This window comes from Triticum urartu, chromosome 6A (genome assembly GCF_056163025.1).
Source record: "Triticum urartu cultivar PI428250 chromosome 6A, HENAU_Tu73, whole genome shotgun sequence".
Taxonomy (NCBI): domain Eukaryota; kingdom Viridiplantae; phylum Streptophyta; class Magnoliopsida; order Poales; family Poaceae; genus Triticum; species Triticum urartu.
In genome coordinates this window covers 210,108,253-210,129,862 of record NC_141878.1, presented here as the reverse complement: position 1 = coordinate 210,129,862, position 21,610 = coordinate 210,108,253, and the positions used below count along the sequence as shown (strand labels likewise).

Genomic DNA, 21,610 nt, shown 5'->3' with positions numbered 1-21,610 from the left:
CCTCAACACAAAGGTAGGTGGTTCTCTCTCAGAAAATGTGTATTGGAAGTGTAGGTATGTTCTGATGGCTTTCTCCACGAATGAAGAGTGGGTGGAGGGGTATATATAGCCTCCACACAGAATCTAACCGTTACACTCAATTTACCAATCTCGGTGAGACCGAAGGGAAAAACTCGGTCGGGCCGATTTAGTAAACCTAGTGACCGTTAGGGTTTTCAGTGGGACTGACTAGTTCAACTCGGTGGAACCGATGTGCTAGGGTTAGGGTAAAACCAAAACTCGGTTTGACCGATTACTCAAACTCAGTGGGACCGATTTGGGTAATAAGCGAAACAGAGAGTTGGCCAAGCAAACTCGGTGGGGCCGATTGCCACTACTAGAAATTGCAGCATTAACAACGAGGCATAAACAATACTTGGTCGTTACTGCAACCATAGCGAGTCCTACGTCCAACTTTGGCCTGCGTGGCCCATCATTAAATTACGTTAGCTGATGGTTCTCCTTGATTAATTAAGGATAAATATCCCTCTAATCGATCTAGGTTTCCTAAACAAACTGAGCCTCACCAAAACATGAACCATGGCGGCGCAACCCATCCGACGGATCGAAGCCAGCCATGGAGCATCGACCTGGAAGAAGCGCAGCAACGGAAGAGTGACGTGGATATAGGGTCACGTGCTGCGTCTGCCGGCAGTGGAGCAGCCGAGGTCCTCGTTTCCCACCGTCGACCGACGACCGTACGCTCAGGCGGCGGCGACCACCGATATCTGCAAGACCAGCGCGGCGGCGGGCAACAACAACACTAACGAGTCAGGCTTCCTGTCCAGCGACATCATCTCCCACTCCCCTTCCGCCCCCAGCCTGCTACCACCACGGCCATCACTGAAGGTGCTCAATCCCCTTCTCTTCCTTCCCCCAACTTCACTCTTTCGACCTCCCTTTTCCTGTAGCTTATAAGAATTAGCAAGGTGAAATAGAGAGGTTGGCCAGGCATTCAAGGAGAAGAAGGTGAAATAGAGGTTCCCTAATTGTTGAGTTCTGCAATTTCGAATAGAGTTAACACTGATTCACCATCGGGAGTGTCTGTGCTTGAACAGACACTGATTCTCCATGTTACCAATTTCCTGTGATCTCTTCTCAAAAATAAATATTTCATACTGCAATTGTAGTGGTTTGTTGCGATCTAGCAGAAGTAATCCAAAAATGCCTAGGAGCTAGTAGTACTAAGTTGTGTTTAAGTTTGTTTTAATTAGGAAGCGATCAACATTGCCGTGTAATTAGATTAGGTGAGTGAATTTGAGTTTAGATTGGAGTATGCTTTAATTAGGCAAGTGTGGTCGTGTGTCATCAAGTAGTAGTAATCCGACTTGGATTTGTACTTGGTCAGGTTCGTGGCTGTGTCCATGTAGATGCGTTGGTCATGTAAGTACTAGTCCATATCCAGTCATGCTATGCTTCGTATAGGTGTGTTGAGTCCGGGGCTGCGTGAGATTTGTAATGTGGAGAAAAATAAAAAGAAATAAATAAAAGAAAGGGCACACCAAGGGTCCTTGGCCAAAAGAAAATTCGCGCCCGTGTTTTTGTGATCTCTTGAAGAGATGCTATATTAATGTGAATACAACACAAAAGTACAATTTATCTTGGTATGTTCTATCTATACTATTATTGTTGTGACTACATGTTGTAGACTTTTTATTTAAGGAAACATAATTATGTAGATGTTCGAGTCTTTACAAAACCATATACTAAATAAGCCCACTTGTTTTCTTAATGCATTAGCGGTACGTCGCTCCGATCCTGTGTGTGTTTGTCCTGATGCGAATGGAGTTGCTGCAGTTTCTAAACAAGCACTAACCCATAAGTCCGCATATCTTGTTCCTACTTTAGTGGTTCATGTATAGGTAAATTTAGTGTTTAGAGCCTTATTTCTGTTCTGGTGTATATACATAGCCTATGTTTGCATATAGACCATATCGTTATGTACAATTTTTTTATCGATCTGGCAGTAAACCCTTTAGACGGATAATATGGGGCATGATACACAATTTTAACTTATCTTGTTTATTATATAAGATCGGTGTGACTTGTCTTGCCATTTTGTTAGAACTAATAATAGCCACTTGCCTATGTTGGAACAGGGAGGAAAGGAAACAAGCCACCGAGTATGGATAAACCATTTTCCTAGACACACAATAATGGTACAGCCTTTGCTGATTCTACAACCTCCGACAAACATGCAAGACTTAATTTAATTGCATTAACTTCTATAATGAGCAGCAAGTGTACAATTCCTACTGACATGTAGAAATTGATGCAAATAACTTACTACTGGATCCTGATCTTTCGAATGGTGAAGTTGTGTAGAAATGTGACTCATCTAAGCGACGTGATTGCGTAGCTGGCTTTGGTGGAGGAATTAGAGCAAGAGATTTGTGAGGACCCGCATTAAGTAAGGTTGAATTGGTTTCTAAACTTCAAGCTTCTAAGAAAGTGAAACAAGTACTCGAAGGAAAGTTCAATGATATGGTGCAAGAAGTGTTAGAAATTAAGCGTCTTGTGTCTGGTAAATCTCTAAATCATAGTTCCCATGAAAGACAACATGATAAAGTAAGTGCTCATACATTGATTTTATATGTTACTATACGTTGTGCCAATTTATGTACATGGACTGAGTTTCATAACCTACTCAACATTTTGTAGGACTGATGGTGGACCGTAATATATAGAAGCATTAGGAGGCATTGTAATGGCGGATGAAGATATCCATTCAAACAACGAGTGGTGCCCCTCGATTGAAGATTAATTAATATTATATTTTCTAGTTGTCATGTTTTCTAGATAGACATGATCGAGTACATTGGTCATATATATAAGGAGTCCTTTTGACTCAAATTTTGTTTAATGATATTTTAATTTCAGAATTGTATGTCAGAATATTGGTATTTCTATTAATAAATGTGGCTATGACCCTTTTAATTCAGATTAGTTTTTATATCAATGTGGATGTTAATATTGAAATGTTGGATGTTGCATAAAGTGACCGATGAACCGAGTACATATATATGTGGTTCAGAAGGATATCAAAGTGTGAAGAGAGAGGTTGGTAGGGTACTGATACTTTGGCAAGCGTGATAACATTATTAGCGACGACAAAAGTGGAAGTTAATAATACAATTGCGGTTGTTATTGCTTTGGGCTTGACGACGACACACCATCTCGTCGTTAAAAGAATAACGACCACGATGTGGGGTCGTTATTCTTTTAACGAGGAGCCTACTATGACCAGCAGATTGTGGTCGTTAATGATCTTTAACGACCACAATCCGACCTTTAACGACCACATATACCATTGTTAAAAATCATTTTCCTAGTAGTGTGCATATCTCGGTGGGACCAAAAATATTGCAACAGGTAACAGAGAGTTTGCAAGCCCATCTTGGTGAGACCGAGATCCCATCGGTGAGACCGAACTGATTAGGGATTCTGGCAGTGGCTATGTTAACTAAACTCGGTGGCTTTGGATAGAAAGAATCGGTGGGGCCGAGTTTGACTTTTGGTTTAGGTCATATGTGGATGTGGGAAGGTAGTTGAGGGTTTTGGAGCATATCACTAAGCACTTTCAGCAAGCAAGCCATTAAGCAACACCTCATCCCCTCTTGATAGTATTGGCTTTTCCTATAGACTCAATGTGATCTTGGATCACTAAAATAGAAAATGTAGAGTCTTGATCTTGAAGCTTGAGCCAATCCTTTGTCCTTAGCATCTTGAAGGGGTTCCACATCCTCTAGTCCATGCCACTCCATTGTTGAACTTATCTGAAACATACTAGGTAAAAGTGTTAGTCCAACAAGAGATATGTTGACATTAATTACCAAAACCACCCAGGGAGCACTTGTGCTTTCACAGTAGGAGAAGACCATAATTAAATTGTTGAACTGGCTCTTATATGCATTATTGTTGAATTAACCAAAGAGCCCATATTGCCTTGTCTTCTCCTGTTTATTGAATGCTCGCAGATTCCAGCTTAGTCCAATGCACGTACACTCTTATTATTATTCACACCATTTGGTCGTGCAAGTGAAAGGCAATTATGATGATATATGATGGACTGACTGAGATGACAAAAGCTGGTATGAACTCGACCTCTTTTGTTTTTGTAAATATGATGAGTCCCTCGTTCTTGATTCAGCTTATTATGAATAAACATGTTTGCAATGACAATTAGAGATCGTAGTTGCTTGTGCCATGCTTGATTAGCTATGAGTTATAATGATTTACCTTGTGTGCCAACATGCTATTGAGATGGTTATGATGTGGTATGATGGGGTGGTATCCTCCTTCAAATGATTTAAGTGACTTGACTTGGCACATGTTCACGCATGTAGTTGAAACAAATCAACATAGCCTTCACGATATTTATGTTCATGGTGGATTATATCCTACTCATGCTTGCATTCAATGTTTATTAATTTTAATGCATGTACATGGCTGTTGTCGGTCTCTAGTTGGTCGCTTCCCAGTCTTTTGCTAGCCTTCACTTGTACTAAGCGGGAATACTGCTTGTGCATCCAATCCCTTAAACCCAAAGTTATTCCAGATGAGTCCACTATACCTTCCTATATGCGGTATCTACTTGCCGTTCCAAGTAAACTTGTATGTGCCAAACTCTAAACCTTCAAATAAACATTTTGTTTTGTATTCAAGGAAAATGGCAAATAATTCAATGCGAGGGATAAGAGTTTGTGATGGGTACTTGGTATGTCTGGGCCTGAGTGTAGATCTCCCCGGCAACAACGTCAGAAATCCTTCTTGCTACCTCTTGAGCATGCGTCAAAGTAGCGTAATATTTCGCTCAGTTTTTGAGAACCAAGGTATTAATCTAGTAGGAGACTACACGCAAATCGCCTAGTACCTGCAAAAACAAATAAGAACCTTGCAACCAACACGATAAAGGGGTTGTCAATCCATTCACGGTCACTTATGAAAGTGGGATATGACAAAGATAATAAGATAACTATTTTTGGTATTTTTGTTGTATAGATTGAAAAGTAAAGATTGCAAAATAAATAGTAAACTAGAATTGTAGATCGGAATCTTATATGATGTAAAGTAGACCCGGGGACCATAGGTTTCATTAGTGGCTTCTCTCTAGATAGCATATATTACGGTGGGTGAACAAATTACTGCCGAGCAATTGATAGAAAAGCGCATAGTTATGATGATATCTATGCATGATCATGCACATAGGCATCACGTCCGTGTCAAGTAGACCGAAACGATTCTGCATCTACTACTATTACTCCACACATCGAGCGCTATCCAGCATGCATCTAGAGTATTAAGTTCATAAGAATAGAGTAACGCATTAGGCAAGATGACATGGTGTAGAGGGATAAACTCAATCAATATGATATAAACGCCATCTTTTTATCCTTGATGGCAACAATACAATACGTGCCTTGCTTCCCCTGCTGTCACTAGGAAAGGACACCACAAGATTGAACCCAAAGCTAAGCACTTCTCCCATTGCAAGAAAGATCAGTCTAGTAGGCCAAACCAAACTGATAATTCGAAGAGACTTGCAAAGATATCAAATCATGCATATAAGAATCCAGAGAAGAATCAAATATTGTTCATAGATAATCTTAATCATAAACCCACAATTCATCGGATCCCGGCAAACACACCGCAAAGAGAATTACATCGAATAGATCTCCAAGAACATCGAGGAGAACTTTGTATTGAGATCAAAAGAGAGAGAAGAAGCCATCTAGCTAATAACTATGGACCCGAAGGTCTGTGGTAAACTACTCACACATCATAAGAGAGGCTATGGTGTTGATGTAGAAGCCCTCCGTGTTCGAATCCCCCTCTAGTAGATCGCCGGAAAAGGTCCCCAGATGGGATCTCACGGGTACAGAAGGTTGCGGCGGTGGAAACGTGGTTTTGTGGCTCCCCTGGATGTTTTCAGGGTATAAGAGTATATATAGGTGAAGGAAGTAGGTCGGTGGAGCTATGAGGGGCCCACGAGGGTGGGGGCGCACCGCACTACCTCGTGGCCGCCTCGTTTCTTCCTTCACCTCCACTCCAAGTCTCCTGGATTGCATTTGTTCCAAAAAAGGTCCTCGCGTAGGTTTCATTCCATTTGATATTCCTTTTCTGCGAAACACTGAAATAGGCAAAAAACAGCAACTGGCACCGGGCCTCTGGTTAATAGGTTAGTCCCAAAAATAATATAAAAGTGCATATTAAAGCCCATTAAACATCCAAAACAGATAATATAATAGCAAGGAACAATCAAAAATTATAGATACATTGGAGACATATCAGCGATCCGCGAGACGTAGCCTCCTCCAGGCGTTGTTCTTCCTCGGGAGGGCAGATCTAAAGTCTGTTTGGGGTTCCGAAGAGGGGGATCTTCATTCTTCGTCATCACCAACCCTTCTCCATCGCCAATTCCATGATGCTCCCCACTGGGAGTGAGTAATTCTTTCATAGGCTCGCTGGTCGGTGAGGAGTTGGATGAGATTCATCATGTAATCGAGTTAGTTTTGTTAGGGCTTGAGCCCTAGTATCCACTATGTTCTTAGATTGATGTGTTGCTATGACTTTGCTATGCTTAATGCTTGTCACTTTGGGCCCGGGTGCCATGATTTCAGATCTGAACCGTTTATGAATTCATCATTATATCCATTTTCCAGATCCGATCTTGCAAGTTATAGTCACCTACTACGGTTATGATCCGACAACCCTGGAGTGACAACAACCGGGACCACTCTCGGTGATGATCGTAGTTTGAGGAGTTCATGTATTCAATATGTGTTAATTCTTTGTTCCGATTATCTATTCAAAGGAGGCCTTAATATCCCTTAGTTTCCAATATGGACCCCGCTGCCACGGGAGGGTAGGACAAAAGAGGTCATGCAAGTTCTTTTAATAAAGCACATATGACTATTTACGGAATACATGCCTACATTATATCGATGAACTGGAGCTAGTGTCGCATCACCCTAGGTTATAACTGTCTCATGATGAATATCATCCAACAAGTCACCGATCCAACGCCTACAAACTTTTCATTATTGTTACTGCTAAGTTACCGCTGCTATCATCACTGTTACAGTTGCTACAAATTACTACTATCACTATTACTGTTACCGTTGCTTCTACTACTACTATCAAAACTATCAAACTACTGTGCTACTGATCACTTTGCTGTAGATAATTAATCTCCAGGTGTGGTTGAATTGACAACTCAGCTGCTAATACCATCAAATATTCTTTGGCTTCCCTTGTGTCGAATCTATAAATTTGGGTTGAATACTCTACCCTCGAAAATTGTTGCGATCCCCTATACTTGTAGGTTATCAAGACCTTTTTCTGGCGCCGTTTCCGGGGAGCATAGCTATATTTGTTGAGTCACTTGGGATTATTATCATATTATCACTATGAAGAATATGAAGGATCCAAAGACTAAGATATTTCCCTCAAGGACGAGGGGAGGTAAGGAACTGCCATCCAGTTCGGTTTGAGATTCACCTTCTGTTACAAATAAACTTGCAACACCACCACATGCTATTAATTCTGGTATGTCACAAGTTATTGATGATGCTACTTCTACTATGAATGATGCTTATGATGATGCTAGTACCTTGCTTGATAATGATGATGTGTCACTTGGTGAATTTCTTGATGAACAAATTGCTAGAGTTATACAGCATGATGTTGTTGAATCTGAAGGAAATATGCCCTAGAAGCGATAATAAAGTTGTTATATATATTTCCTTATATCATGATAAATGTTTCTTATTCATGCTAGAATTGTATTAACCGGAAACTTAGTACATGTGTGAATACATAAACAGATAGAGTGTCACTAGTTTGGCTCTACTTGACTAGCTCGTTGACTCAATGATGGTTATGTTTCCTAACCATAGACATGAGTTGTCATTTGATTAACGGGATCACATCATTAGAGAATGATGTGATTGACTTGACCCATCCGTAAGCTTAGCACGATGATCGTTTAGTTTGTTGCTATTGCTTTCTCCATAACTATACATGTTCCTATGAATATGAGATCATGCAACTCCCAATCCCGGAGGAACACTTTTTGTGCTACCAAACGTCACAACGTAACTGGGTGATTATAGAGGTGCTCTACAGGTGTCTTCGATGGTGTTTGTTGAGTTGGCATGTATCAAGATTAGGATCTGTCACTCCGATTGTCGGAGAGGTATCACTAGGCCCTCTCGGTAATGTACATCACGATAAGCCTTGCAAGCAATGTAGCTAATGAGTTAGTTATGGGATGTAGTATTACGGAACGAGTAAAGAGACTTGCCGGTAACGAGATTGAACTAGGTATTGATATACCGACGATCGAATCTCGGGCAAGTAACATACCAATGACAAAGGGAACAACGTATACCGTTATGCGGTTTGATCGATAAAGATCTTCGTAGAATATGTAGGAGCCAATATGAGCATCCAGGTTCCGCTATCGGTTATTGACCAGAGACATGTCTCGGTCATGTCTACATAGTTCTCAAACCCGTAGGGTCCGCACGTTAACGTTCGGTGACGATCGGTATTACGAGTTTATGTGTTTTGATGTACCGAAGATAGTTCGGAGTCCCGGATTTGATCACGGACATAACGAGGAGTCTCGAAATGGTCGAGACATAAAGATTGATATATTGGATGACTATGTTTGGACATCGGAACGGTTCCGAGTAAGTTTGGACGAATACCGGAGTACCGGAGGGTTACTGGAACCCCCCCCCCCCGGGGACTGTATTGGGCCTCATGGGCCTTGGTGGAGAGAGGAAGGGGCGGCCAGGGCAGGCCGCGCGCCCCCCCCCTCTAATCCGAATTGGACTAGGAAGGGGGGAGCGGCGCCCCCCCCTTTTTCTTCCCCGTCTCTTCTCCTTCCTTCCCTCCTACTCCTACTCATAGAAGGGGTGGAATCCTACTCCTGGTGGGAGTAGGACCCCCCTTGGGGCGCGCCTAGGAGGTCGGCCTCCTCCCTCCTCCACTCCTTTATATACGGGGGAGGGGGGCACCCCATAGACACACAAGTTGATCATTGATCTTTTAGCCGTGTGCGGTGCCCCCTCCACCATAATCCACCTCGGTAATATCATAGCGGTGCTTAGGCGAAGTCCTGTTCCGGTAGCAACATCATCACCATCATCACGCCGTCGTGCTGACGAAACTCTCTCTCGAAGCTCTACTGGATCGTGAGTTCGCGGGACATCACCGAACTGAACATGTGCAGATCGCGGAGGTGTCGTACCTTCGGTGCTGGATCGGTCGATCGTGAAGACGTACGACTACATTAACTGCGTTGTCATAATGCTTCCGCTTACGTTCTACGAGGGTACGTAGACGATACTCTCCCCTCTTGTTGCTATGCATCACCATGATCTTGCTTGTGCGTAGGAATTTTTTTGAAATTACTGCGTTCCCCAACAGTGGCATCTGAGCCAGGTTTATGCCTAGATGTTATATGCATGAGTAGAACACAAAGGAGTTGTGGGCGTGGGTATATACATATTGCTTGCCATCACTAGTTGATTCTTGATTCGGCGGTATTGTTGGATGAAGCGGCCCAGACCGACATTACGCGTACGCTTACGCGAGACTGGTTCTACCGACGTGCTTCACACACAGGTGGCTAGTGGGTGTCTGTTTCTCCAGCTTTAGTTGAATCGGACTCAATGAACACAGTTCTTTCTGAAGATCAAAAATCAATCACTATACCGCGTTGCGGTTTTTGATGCGTAGGTAAGAACAGTTCTTTCTCAGCCCGTAGCAGCCACGTAAAACTTGCGACAACAAAGTAGAGGACGCCTAACTTTTTTTTGCAGGGCATGTTGTGATGTGATATGGTCAAGACATGATGCTAAATTTTATTGTATGAGATGATCATGTTTTGTAACACAGTTATCGGCAACTGGCAGGAGCCATATGGTTGTCGCTTTATTGTATGAAATGCAATCGCCATGTAATTGCTTTACTTTATCACTAAGCGGTAGCGATAGTTGTTGGTGTCAAAACCGGCGGATATCGGGTAGGGGGTCCCGAACTGTGCGTCTAAGGCGGATGGTAACAGGAGGCAGGGGACATGATGTTTACCCAGGTTCAGGCCCTCTCGATGGAGGTAATACCCTACTTCCTACTTGATTGATCTTGATGATATGAGTATTGCAAGAGTTGATCTACCACGAGATCGTAGAGGCTAAAACCTAGAAGCTAGCCTATGATTCTGATTGTTGTTCTATGGACTAAACCCTCCAGTTTATATAGACACGGAGGGGGCTAGGGTTACATAGAGTTGGTTACAAGGGAGGAGATCGACATATCCGAATTGCCAAGCTTGCCTTCCATGCAAAGGAGAGTCCCACCCGGACACAAGACGAAGTCTTCAATCTTGTATCTTCATAATCCAACAGTCCTGCCAAAGTATATAGTCCGGCTGTCCGAGGACCCCCTAATCCAGGACTCCCTCAGTAGCCCCTGAACTAGGCTTCAATGATGATGAGTTCGGCGCTGAGATTGTCTTCGGCATTGTAAGGCGGGTTCCTTCTCCGAATACTCCCTAAATGATTCCGAACACAACGATCGTGTCCGGCTCTGCAAAACAAATTCCACATACCACCGCAGAGAGTAAAATATTCCACAAATCCAATCCGCTGACAACTTTTCATAACGTGACGTCCTGCTGTGGCCCAGTCATTACGAACCGTTTTTCCCTGCCTGCCATTGCACGTGTTGCGAGGCGGTTTTCTTGGCATGTCTTGTCGAAGCAGAGATCGTGTCCCCTTATCACGGGATTCTCATCAATACGGGTGTGGGTAACCTAACCGCGCCATTAGTCACGGTGCTTGGGGAATAAGCAAGTTTACCAGGCAAGTGGGGAGGCGCAGAATCCATGCTGCCTTTATGAGGGGATAAGGACTCCCTTTCGCACCCACGCTTTCTCCTTCCCGATCCATCCCCCCTCGCCCGAGCCCTAGCGCCCGAGCGTTCGTCTTCTCCGCCCACAAAGGCCTACCAAAAATGTCCGGACCCGGAGTAGGAGGCAAGTGGATGGCCTCTACCTTCCAAGAGAAGCATATCAAAAAGCTTCGGGAGGCCGGGTATTTGGCCAAAAAATTGGCCCTCGTCTCCCGACGACGGGACAGATCGTTCCCACTCCAGAACCCCAAGAGAGGGTTGTATTCCTCCCTCATTTTGTCTGCGGGCTAGGGTTTCCCCTCCACCCGTTTGTTCGCGGCATCATGTATTACTACGGGATCGATTTTCATGATCTTTCCCCCAATTCCTTCCTCAACCTCTCGACATTCATCGTCGTGTGCGAGGCTTTTCTCCGCATCTCGCCACACTTCGACTTGTGGCTGAAGATCTTCAATGTGAAGCCCAAGGTGGTGAGCGGCGAGCACGCCGAGTGCGGAGGTGCTATGGTGAGCAAGATGCCCAACAGGTGCTTTTAATGACTCTGTCAAAGAGTGGCAACAGCAGTGGTTTTACATCACTGAGCCGCGCGGCACGGAATGGGCCGCAGCTCCAGAGTTCTGATCCAGAGCCCCTCTGCGGCTTACGTCCTAGCCCAAGACGGGCCTGAACTGGTCTTCGTCCGACGAACTGTCTATGCTCCAGACGCGAGTTAAAGATATGGAAGAGAAGAACATCGGACTTGTCGATGTAGTCCAGGTGATGTTAGTTCGCCGGATCCTGCCTTGTCAGCACCGGACTTGCAATCTATGGGAATTCGATTCGGCCAAGCACCAGACCCTGCGCAAGCTCTACGGCTCTTCGGACGAAGACATCTGGAAGGTGCTTTTCAAGTCCGTAAAATCATGGCCGGACTCGGCCGAGGACCGCGGGTATCAACTATCCCGCCCTGCAAGCTTGGTAAGTTTTTATGCATTTTATCCGCATAACCCAAGGGAAATGCTTAATGTGTTTTCCTCAACTCCCCTAGGGTTGGACGAAGAAGGCGGGGCGAATCCACTGTCCGGCCCCGTTGCCCGAAGAACCGGCCGGCCCGCTTCTGACGAAGATGCTGGTCCAGGCGCCGTACCAGGCACGTAAGAAGAAGACCGAGAAGGAGGCCAAAAAGACCCAGGGCGGCCTTCGTCGCCGCAGCACTTCGGACACAATATCTGAAGGCTCCAACGTCCGTTCTGCCTCCGAAGAGGACGAGGAGGGGGAAGACGAATCCCTAGCAGGGGAAGAAAGAAGAGGGCGGCCTCCATACACTTGGAGGCCGAGTCGCCTAAAAGGGGAAAAGCTCCTCTTTTGGAAGAATCCACTGCCGCCGCCGATGGCAGCTCGTCGAGGGATCCCAGGGCCCAGCCCCTGGTAAACTCGTGAGTATAAGATCCGAACCCGTTTATGTGTCCAGACTTATCACAACATAATATTTTAACTTCAGCTGTATTTTCTGCAGTCCGGCGAGGTCCAACACCGAACGATCCTCATTAGAGGACTTGCTGAGCTCGGATGCCATGGAGAGCGGGACGCCCCCGAGGGCCGGAGTCATGGGGGAGAAGATTCCCACGGATCCTGAATTCGGCTCCCAACCAGACACAGTTTCGGAGACCAATACGGCCCCAGAATCAAGCAGGCGACCTCCCTCGGCTGGAGGGGGCGTTCCTGTTCCACCGGCAATCTCTGTCCAACCAGAGGTGCCAGATGTTTTGTTGGTGGCACTGAAGAGCGCCTCCATCGTCGACGAGCACCGTGCCCTGATGGGTTCGGTGATTAAGGATATTCAGTCTGCTGAGAGTGGACCGAGTGAGGCCTGTATCAGCCTTATAAAAGGCTTTGATGTAAGTTTTATGAGGTTTCAAGGAGTGTCCTAGTATAGATAGTAGCCCCTGATACACTGTTCGGTGCAAGAAAGGACCGGACATAGGATTGATTTTATGTTCACAGGAAGACTCACTTGATGACATCTATCTCTCTTCTTTTATAAGCAGGCGTCTGCAGCGGCTACTGCCTCTCATACTGCCGAGGTCTCCGGACTGAATTAAAGTCTGGAGCGGACCAAAGAAGAACTTGGCCAGTTGAAAAGGCAGTTGGAAGATAAACAAGGTATGCGCAAGCCTTATTCGCGTTTAGTGCAAACAAATTTCCACTATGATAAACTATGGTTTATTATTTGCGCCAGGGACGATGACTGAAGTCGAGGCTCTGTGGAAGGTTGTCGCCGAGGCCAAGGAAAAGGCAGCCGCAGAGCAGGCTCTTCGTGAGAAGCACGAGGCCAGGGTTATTGAAGCTGAGCAGGAGCTTCAAGGGGCCGTGAAGAAAGGCGAGTCCTTGGAGCAGAGTTTAATGGAGAAAGAGTCCGAACTGCCCCGCAGCATATCTGATGCCGCCCAATTCTACCGAGCCGGAGAGAGGAACATTGCAGATAAGCTCTTCTGGTCACAGTACCTGGCACCGAATTATCCGGTGCCTTTTATCGACCAACTAAAACAGCTGATCGAACTGCATAAGGCGGCCAAACTAGCCATGAAGGATTTGATTATCCGGCTATGGCCCGCCGAGCCAATTCCAGGCAGCTACTTCGGGCTCGTGAAGCGGCTTGTGAGTGCCTGCCCTTGACTTGACATCATCAAGCGGTCGGTCTGTATAGAGGGTGCGCGAATGGCCTTCGCCCGCGCAAAGGTCCACAGGGGGAAGATGGATGCCGAGAAGCTGATGACCGAGGGGCCGCCATAGGGGAAGGAGCACCACAAGCCCGAATTATATTATGAGAGTGTCCTGAAAGGATCCTGCCTTGCGGCGGAGCAATGTACCAAGGACATTATATTTCTATGAATACAATCATGTTGTCCTTTGTAATGTTGAACAAGGTCATTTCTATTGTTTATTGCTTGTTATAAAAGTTTATCCTCCTGCGCGGCCGTTTTATATATTAATCTTGAGAGTTGGCCAGTCGTCGGCTTCTGCCCCCACATAGGAAGTATGGGGGTGTTCGGGATAAACCTGATCACTCTTTGTCCCATTGGGTCCTTCGAAGGAGGTGTTCAGCACAACGAAACAGGCAATCGGACTATAGGGCTTTATCACTCTCACTTAGCCGTAGGAGCTTTAGAAAAGTAAGGTAGGTGCAACCCCTGGTGTTCGGAAGACTACACGAGAGGCTATATAAGCACCTAATCGGAGGAAAGCCGATCCGCCGCACGCTGCATTGGTTATGGCATTATGCGGAAAAAAAATCTTTAAAGATCTTACAACCTCTTGAACAGCTGACCAAGTCTCGCCGCATCATCACAGTCATTTTTCGGCTTTCTCTATTGAGGTGCTCGTCCGGAAGAACCGGGACACAATCGCAGTAGTTCTCCCAGTGCTACCTTAGCCGATATAGCGGAACGTAAGGTACCAAAACATGGGAGCCGGGCAAACCCAACTATTGACCCAAGACATGATTCGGAGCTGATGCATATAATGCTATAAGTTCGGGGTGCCGAACTTCCACGAAGGTGTTCGGACTTGATTGCCGTATTATGGGTAAAACGAAGCCCCTAGCATATTTAAGGCATATCGCAATGTGCGGATGCTACATGACAAAAGAATTTCAACAAGAAATGACAGTAGATAAGTGTTATATAAATCCACATGTTGTATTTGAGTAGTACGCCGATGCGTGTAAGTACATGTAATGTGATGGAAAAGAAATATGACTATGGAACCTGCTTAGACCAGGGGGGAAGAAGCTCTGTGTGGATCCAGAGTATAGTCGGATGGTTGTCGCGGGGAATATATAAGGATTCCCTTGTGCGTTCGAGCTGCTTCCATATCGCCAGTCCTGGTCTGCGCAAAGTTTGAACCTGCAAACAAAATGTAAGAAATGCTTGTGTGCCGCAGAGCGGTTGGGCCGAGGTATGTGGCCTATCTTGGCCTTCGCCGGAGTGTTTAATTGAGCTCTGGATGAGCCGGGCTATCCTCCCGCAAAGTAGTTCGAAGTCCTTTGGCGGTGTCCGAGATTCGGGCCATTGACTCGAGGTTCGGATGGAAGGTGCCACTTGTAGCTTTTGTTGTTAAAGCAGCGGTATACTCCTTGGTGCCAAGGGAAAGTTCGGCCTTGCCATTAACTGTGATGACGCCGCGTGGACCGGGCTTCTTAAGCTTACGGTAGGCATAATGTGGCACCGCGTTGAATCGAGCGAACGCGGCTCATCCGAGCAGTGCCTGATAGTCACTGCGAAAGGGGACGACATCGAAGATTAACTCTTCGACACGGTAATTGTCTGGTGATCCAAAGACTACCTCCAGGGCGATGGAGCCTGTATAGCTGGCCTCTACACCTGGTATAATACCTCTGAAGGTGGTTGCAGTGGGCTTGATCACCGAATGATCGATGCCCATCTTGCGCACTGTGTCCTGATAAATCAGGTTTAGACTGCTACCTCCATCCATAAGGACTCATGTGAGGTGGAACCCGTCAATTATTGGGTCGAGGACTAGTGCGGCTGGATTGCCCTGAGTGCTGTTAACCAAACGATCCGTGCGGTTGAAGCTGATCGGTCTCAGTTTATATTGTGGGACGACTGGTTCTGTTAAGTCGACATCCCTGAGGGTGTGCATTTGGTCCGGGTTGGGGGTGTAGGTGCCATTTACCACGTTCACCGTTTGGGTTTGCGGGGGAAATTTCTTTTGCCCTCTTGTTCTCAGTGAGCTGGGCTCCTCGCCGCCATCGTCGCTTTGAGACCCCTTATCTTTGTTTTTGGCACCTGACCTGCCAGCTAGTTTGAAGACCCAGCATTCTCTGTTAGTATGATTGGCTGGTGTTCCTGGGATGCTATGAATTTGGCATGGGCGGTTGAGTATGCGGTCCAGGCTGGACGGACCCGGATTATCATTTTTGAGTGACCCATTCCGCTGACTGGACTTAGATCCCCTAAATCTCGCATTGATTGCCGTATCATCGGCGTTTTCACCCTTTTTGTGGCGCTTGTGTTTGTTGCGTCGGGGTTTGCCGTTGCTATCTCTGGCTTCTGATGTGCCAGGGTTGCTTGTTGTGTTGTTGCTACGAGCCAACTAGCTATCTTCGCCCGCGCAAAAGCGGGTCATGAGTGTCGTGAGGGTTGCCATGGATTCTGGCTTTTCTTGGCCGAGATGTCGGGCGAGCCACTCATCACGGATGTAATGTTTAAAGGCCGCTAGGGCTTCGTCATCTGGACAGTCGATAATTTGGTCTTTTTAATTAGGAACCGAGTCCAGAATTTCCTGGCTGACTCTCCGGGTTGTTGTGTTATGTGACTTAAATCATCAGCGTCCGGTGGTCGCACATAAGTGCCCTGGAAGTTGTCCAGGAATGCATGTGCCAGATTCTCCCAACTTCCAATGGAGTTTGCCGGCAAGCTATTCAGCCAACGCCGAGCGGGCCCCTTGAGTTTTAGCGGGAGATACTTGATGGCATGTAGATCGTCCCCGCGGGCCATGTGAATGTGGAGGAAGAAATCTTATATCCATACCGCGGGGTCTGTAGTGCCGTCATATGATTCGATATTCACTAGTTTAAACCCTTCTGGGAATTCATGGCCCATTACTTCATCAGTGAAGCATAGGGGGTGTGCGGCGCCTCTGTGCTGGGCTATATAACGACGCTATTCATACGAGTCTTGTTTGCTGTATTCGGCCCGGCCGGATTTGCTTTTAGTATATCCGGTGTGGCGGTCATCGGCACGCGTTGTGGCGCACCCCCATGGTCAGCAGATCGATCTTGTATGTCCTGCTTTGTTTTCCAATACGTCTGACAGGTCCCGCGTGTTGCCCCGCGCCTTGGTATTTTTGTTTGGCTGGCGACGGGGTGCAGGCTGAACTTCAGCCTGATATGCCGCTTTGTCTCGGCCACGAGGTGGTCGGTCAGCCGCGTCATACGCTGGGAGCATAGGTTTTAATGCTTCCTCCTCGAGTTGGGGTAGCAACCTGCGTTTTGGGTAACTTTTGGTTGGGCGCTCGAGTTCGTATTCCTCGGCCGCCAGGACCTCAGTCCATCTAGCTGCTAGCAGATCTTGGTCAGCTTGAAGCTGTTGTTGCTTTTTATTCAGGCTTTTTGCTATGGCTATAAGCCGGCGCTTGAAGCACTCCTGTTCGGCGGGATCCTCAGGCACGATAAATTCGTCGTCACCGAGGCTCACCTCGCCCTCAGAGAGAGGCATGTAATTGTCATCCTCTGATTCTCCGTGTGCTGCCTGTTCCTTAGGGCTGGCTTGCCCATCCTCCCGCTCGAGGACTGGCTAGAGGGGATTGTCTTCGTCTTCGGTGCTGTTCGCAGCGTTATTGTCTCTTGTGCTGGTATCGCCGTTTTTGCTATGGCGGGGCTTAGAGCGGCGCCGTTGACGCCGGTGCTTGGATTGCTTCTCGGGGGATTATCCTCTGTCGCCTTATTGCCATCGCTTTCTTTGGGGGTATCCACCATGTATATATATCATATGATATGTGGCAGTCCAGCGCCCTGTGGGCGGGGGTTCCATTTCTTCTCCTACATCATCGTCTATATCGTCGATGTCTTCGGAGCCAAAATCAAGCATGTCGGTTAAGTCATCGACAGTGGCTATTAAGTGGGTGGTGGGTGGGGCATGAATTTCTTCGTTGTCCGCTTCCCACTCGAGCCGGACATAGTTCGGCCAAGGGTCTCCTGAGAAGGAGAGAGAGACCTTAATGAATTTAGCACGTCGCCCAAGGGGGAGTGCTGAAAGGTATCCGCGGAGGTAAACTCCATGATCGGTGCCCAATCAGATTCGATAGGCATGGACGCGGGCAGTTCGGAGTCTGCGGCCGGGGACGAATCCATGAGTCCGGCAACACATGTCTCATAAGGGGTGAAGTTAGTATTCGGCTCTATCGCCGCTGAGTGTGCGGCCTCCGTGGCGGGGTCTATCCACCCGTCCTCGGACGGCACGATCTGCTCCGGATCGAAGGCCGGAGTAGCCACATGTGTGATCTCCCGAACACCATCCGGTGGCAGAGCTAAGTCATGCTCGCCGAGACTGTGCGGCGCACCTGGCATGGGCTCGAATCCGTAGAAGATCAAGTCCCCACGGATGTCGGCAGTATAGTTTAAGATTCCAAACCTGACCTGATGGCCAGGGGCGTATCCCTTGACCTGCTCCAGATGGCCAAGCGAGTTGGCCCGCAGTACGAAGCCGCCGAATACGAAGATTTGTCCTGGGAGAAAAACCTCACCCTGGACCGCATCGTTGCCGATGATCGAAGGAGCCATCAAGCCTTATGGTGACGACACAGTGGAACTCTCAATTAAAGCGCCAGTGTCGGTGTCAAAACCGGCGGATCTCGGGTAGGGGGTCCCAAACTGTGCGTCTAAGGCGGATTGTAACAGGAGGCAGGGGACACGATGTTTACCCAGGTTCGGGCCCTCTCAATGGAGGTAATACCCTACTTCCTACTTGATTGATCTTGATGATATGAGTATTACAAGAGTTGATCTACCACGAGATCGTAGAGGCTAAACCCTAGAAGCTAGCCTATGATTCTGATTGTTGTTCTACGGACTAAACCCTCTAGTTTATATAGACACCGGAGGGGGCTAGGGTTACACAGGGTCAGTTACAAGGGAGGAGATCTACATATTTTAATTGCCAAGCTTGCCTTCCACGCAAAGGAGAGTCCCACCCGGACACGGTACGAAGTCTTCAATCTTGTATCTTCATAATCCAACAGTCCAACCAAAGTATATAGTCCTCCTGTCCGAGGACCCCCTAATTCAGGACTCCCTCAATAGTTGTAGAGGCAATAGTTGGCGAGACGACAACGATGCTTCGATGGAGATCAAGGTGTCAAGCCAGTGACGATGGTGATCATGACGGTGCTTTGGAGATAGAGATCAGAGGCACAAGATAAAGATGGCCATATCATATCACTTATATTGATTGCATGTGATGTTTATCCTTTATGCATCTTATTTTTCTTAGTTCGGCGGTAGCATTATAAGATGATCTCTCACAAAATTTCAAGGTATAAGTGTTCTCCCTGAGTATGCACTGTTGCTATAGTTTGTCATGCCGAGACACCACATGATGATCGGGTGTGATAAGCTCTACGTTCACATACAACGGGTGCAAGCCAGTTTTGCACACGTAGAATACTCGGCTTAAACTTGACGAGCCTAGCATATGCAGATATGGCCTCGGAACACTGGGGACCGAAAGGTCGAGCGTGAATCATATAGTAGATATGATCAACATAGTGATGTTCACCATTGAAAACTACTCCATCTCACGTGATGATCGGACATGGTTTAGTTGATATGGGTCACGTGATAAGTTAGATGATTAGAGAGATGTCTATCTAAGTGGGAGTTCTTAAGTAATTTGATTAATTGAAATTTAATTTATCATGAACTTAGTACCTGATAGTATTTTGCATGTCTATGTTGCTGTAGATAGATGGCATGTGTTGTTGTTTAGTTGAATTTTAATGCATTCCTAGAGAAAGCTAAGTTGAAAGATGATGGTAGCAACTACACGGACTGGGTCCGTAACTTGAGGATTATCCTCATTGCTGCACAGAAGAATTACGTCCTGGAAGCACTGCTAGGTGACAAACCCGCTGCAGGAGCAACGCCAGATGTTATGAACACCTGGCAGAGCAAAGCTGATGACTACTCGATAGTTCAGTGTGCCATGCTTTACGGCTTAGAACCGGGACTTCAACGATGTTTTGAACATCATGGAGCATATGACATGTTCCAGGAGTTGAAGTTAATATTTCAAGCAGATGCCCAGAATGAGAGATACGAAGTCTCCAATAACAGCTACAAGATGGAGGAGAATAGTTCTGTCAGTGAACATATACTCAGAATGTCTGGGTACCACAACCACTTGACTCAACTGGGAGTTAATCTTCCTGATGATAGTGTCATTGACAGAGTTCTTCAATCACTGCCAGCAAGCTACAAGAGCTTCGTGATGAACTATAATATGCAAGGTGTGGATAAGACGATCCCTGAGCTCTTCGCAATGCTAAAGGCTGCGGAGGTAGAAATCAAGAAGGAGCATCAAGTGTTGATGGTCAACAAGACCACCAGTTTCAAGAAAAAGGGTAAAGGGAAGAAGGGGAACTTCAAGAAGAATGGCAAGCCAGTTGCTGCTCAAGAGAAGAAACCCAAGTCTGGACCTAAGCCTGAGACTGACTGCTTCTACTGCAAAGGAACTGGTCACTGGAAGCGGAACTGCCCCAAGTATTTGGCGGAGAAGAAGGATCGCAAAGTGAAAGGTATCTTTGATATACATGTTATTGATGTGTACCTTCCTAATGCTCGTAGTAGTGCCTGGGTATTTGATACTGGTTCAGTTGCTAACATTGCAACTCGAAACAAGGGCTACAAATTAAGCAAAGATTGGCTAAGAACAAGGTGACGATGCGCGTGGGAAATGGTTCCAAAGTCGATGTGATCGACGTCGGCACGCTACCTCTACATCTACCTTCGGGATTAGTTTTAGACCTAAATAATTGTTATTTGTTGCCAGCATTGAGCCATTGAGCATGAACATTATATCTGGATCTTGTTTGATTCGAGACGGTTATTCATTTAAATCAGAGAATAATGGTTGTTCTAATTATATGAGTAATATCTTTTATTGTCATGCACCCTTGATGAGTGGTCTATTTTTACTAAATCCTGATAGTAGTGATACACATGTTCATAGTATTGAGGCCAAAAGATGCAGAGTTGATAATGATAGTGCAACTTATTTGTGGCACTGTCGTTTAGGTCATATTGGTGTAAAGCGCATGAAGAAACTCCATTCCGATGGACTTCTGGAATCACTTGATTATGAATCACTTGGTACTTGCGAACCATGCCTCATGGGCAAGATGACTAAAACTCCTTTCTCCGGAACAATGGAGCGAGCAACATAGTTATTGGAAATCATACATACTGATGTATGTGGTCCAATGAACATTGAAGCTCGCGGCGGATATCGTTATTTTCTCACCTTCACAGATGATTTGAGTAGATATATGAAGCATAAGTCTGAAACATTTGAAAAGTTCAAAGAATTTCAGAGTGAAGTGGAAAATCATCGTGACATGAAAATCAAGTTTCTACGATCTGATCGTGGAGGCGAATATCTGAGTTATGAGTTTGGACTTCATTTGAAACAATGCAGAATAGTTTCGCAACTCACGCCACCTGGAACACCACAGCGTAATGGTGTGTCCAAACATCGTAATCGTACTTTACTAGATATGGTGCGATCTATGACGTCTCTCACTGATTTACCGCTATCATTTCGGGGTTATGCTTTAGAGACAACTGCATTCACATTAAATAGGGCACCATCTAAATGCGTCGAGACGATACCTTATGATCTGTGGTTTGGCAAGAAACCCAGGTTGTAGTTTCTTAAAGTTGGGGCTGCGATGCTTATGTGAAAAAGCTTCAACCTGATAAGCTCGAATCCAAATCGGAGAAATGTGTCTTCATAGGATACCCAAAGGAGACTGTTGGGTACACCCTCTATCACAGATCTGAAGGCAAGATATTCATTGCTAAGAATGGATCCTTTCTAGATAAGGAGTTTCTCTCGAAAGAAGTGAGTGGGGGGAAAGTAGAACTTGACGA

The 21,610-nt window shown here is 46.1% G+C and overlaps 1 long non-coding RNA gene across 1 annotated transcript; it reads left to right on the top strand.

The window, feature by feature from the left end:
- Positions 1 to 536: 536 nt before the first annotated feature.
- LOC147964783 (uncharacterized) lies at positions 537 to 2,956 on the top strand. Its single transcript, XR_015609532.1, has 3 exons — positions 537 to 888; positions 2,139 to 2,607; positions 2,701 to 2,956. It is a non-coding gene; the product is annotated as an uncharacterized LOC147964783 (long non-coding RNA).
- Positions 2,957 to 21,610: the final 18,654 nt, after the last annotated feature.